Genomic DNA, 2,502 nt, shown 5'->3' on the forward strand with positions numbered 1-2,502 from the left:
GCTCCCGGGGACGGGCGGACCCCCCCCCTCCAGGCGGAGCCGGCGGAGCCAACGGGAGCTGGCGGAGCCTCCTGTCTGCAGCCAGCACACTTTGTGCTGAACTGAAGAAGACACCACGCAGCCAGCAGCACAAAGGGAGCGAGGCTTTCTCTACCGTAAAGCCTGAACAAGAACACTCTTCAACATGGCGGCTTCAGAGTCAGAGAGAAAGTGAAAGTGCGCCATGTGAGAGGAAGCTGGAACTGGTGAGAGAGAAAAGAGGGCGGTGCCGCATTTCTCGCACGTAGCTTAAAAAAACTTCTTGCACGCCGTGGTAAGAAACTTTAATATCACAAACTGTTTGTCTCTTTAATCCATCTGAAGTACATGGGGGGATGGAGAATTCATGTGTGGCCCATGAAGATTGTGAAGACTGCCTACGCCAGGCTATACAGAAACAGTGAGAGGCTTTTAGAGACTTGTGGCGAAGAAAGCATGTCTTAATATCAGTACCTCTTCAGATCAGGAGTGCCACGGCTTTGAAAATGTCTTCAGTGTAAAGAGTAAGTAAGTGAATAAACAGAGTAAACATTAAAATCACAAGCAACATTCATCAGTTGTAGGAAGAGACCCAACCATTACAACAGCCTCTTTGAAGCCATGGGCCTTATAAATGAAGAATGGTAAGGTGTTGGAACAAGCTGCCCTGGGAAGTGGTGGAATCACCAACACTGGAAGTGTTCAAATAATACGTAGATGTGGCACTTCGGTACATGGTTTAGTGGTGAATGTGTCAGTTGCAGTGTCTCTGCAATCCCCTCAAGTGTCACCACCCTTCTATTGCTCTATAAAATCTTCATACGGAAAACTACAGGCTTGCCAGCACTGCAACTCTCATTAAACACAGAAGAAGGGGGGTGGCAGACTAGTATTTGCATCGCCACTTTGAGTAGAAGGGGAGGCTTTAGTCCCAGAAAACAGGTGATGGAAAGCCACATGAAGAATTAGCTCCCATCTATTACGACAGCTGACAGAGTATAAAGTGGCATCTCTACTGACATAGCCAATCAACACCTTCACTGGAGCTTAAAGGTCTTCAATGAAAAAAACCAAGTTCACTATAAATAAAGGTGCTGCTCTAAAGACCTTCAGTTGCCTTTATCTGGCTTCTATTGCTTCTGTGTCTGATTAGCCTGTAAGTTCTTTTGGTCACGGATGGCTTTCACCGTTCCGGGTTCAACTTTGAGATTTCCTATCTGGTCATGGAGAGAAATCAAGGGACATATAATCTGATTTATAATCTTCTCTACTACCTTTTTTTTTTTGTAGTAGGCAAGAGCTCTCAGAGTTGCTTTTCCTCTCTCAGCAGCTATATAGGGAATGAAAGAGAGGAGATTGGAGCACGTCTCAGTGCCATTCTTCTGATGTGCAGTTGTTTTCCTGCTTTAATGTCAATCAGAAAGTCAAAAGCCCATCAAAGCCTAAGTGCCTGTGGAGCTTGGACAGTTAAGACACACAAGTTTCTGTAGCTACATGCATGTCAAAAAGCAACAAGGTTAACATAACTGGTTCTCTTTGGTTCCCCAGCTTGAGTAATGCCTTTTGCACTTGAGACAACTGGCAGTCTTCAGCATGACTCCAGAGCAATTTCACATGCAGTGTGTACCAGAGTATCCTGAGCATTGTGCTGATGCATCTTACTTTAGTGGATAGAATTCACAAGCTAAACTAAAAACCACATTTGAACAATGATGGCAAAACAGAGGATTAGTGCTATTTTGTTTGTGATGATTGTTTATGTAGGCTATTTGTATTATAATCATGACACCATGAGAAACAATGCCAGATATGTGTTGTGTGTTCTGAAGAACACAGACAACGATCCAGAGGGAATCACCTGAAAGGCCGTCGTAAACCAAATGCTGTATCGAAAAGAAGATCAGATGACTAAATCCCGTTTTGTCTACATACTCTTCCTCACATGCACAGCGTTTCTGGGAGGAATACAGAACCAATGCGTGTGCGTGGAGGAAGTTCCCACCACTCGTTGGCTAAGAGTAATCACTTAATTAATGTAAACATAAAATTTTAGTTAAAAAAAGAAATGAAATGGCGGTGGCACAGCCTGGAACTAACCACCGTTTCACAAAATGGGTCATTAATTTGTCACCTTGAACACCACTCGTTCGTTGCGCGCAGAAGCACCATTCTCCCCATGGAAGCCCATCTTGAAACGCATCTCCTAAAGACAGGTGGAAGAGCCCCGAGCAATCAGTGCTCCCCGCCAGCCCCGGGGCGCTGCTCGCGTTCCTGTCCGCTCCAGCTCCTCAGGAGGGACCTGGCCACGGTCCGCACCTCGGCACTTGCCGCTGCCCGCTCCCCTCCGCGCAGGGACGCCAGGCGCGACACTGAGAGCGGGTCATTCCTGCACCGTTTAGGGGAAAGGATTAATTTCGCCAGTTAATTCCTTCCCCCCGGCCCGGCGGTGGGGGAAGGCTCATGCGCGTTGCCATGGGTGCCGGA

The 2,502-nt window shown here is 46.9% G+C and overlaps 1 protein-coding gene across 1 annotated transcript in view; it reads left to right on the forward strand.

Annotated features, from left to right (window-relative positions):
• SLC24A4 (solute carrier family 24 member 4) overlaps window positions 1-2,502 on the forward strand; it is a 99,563-nt gene that overhangs the window by 6,775 nt on the left and 90,286 nt on the right. The window contains 2 exon segments of the mRNA XM_008629716.2: window positions 2,228-2,231; window positions 2,393-2,397. The gene's annotated coding sequence lies outside the window, so the exon portion shown is untranslated.

Source organism: Corvus brachyrhynchos, unplaced genomic scaffold (assembly GCF_000691975.1).
Source record: "Corvus brachyrhynchos isolate BGI_N302 unplaced genomic scaffold, ASM69197v1 scaffold1, whole genome shotgun sequence".
Taxonomy (NCBI): domain Eukaryota; kingdom Metazoa; phylum Chordata; class Aves; order Passeriformes; family Corvidae; genus Corvus; species Corvus brachyrhynchos.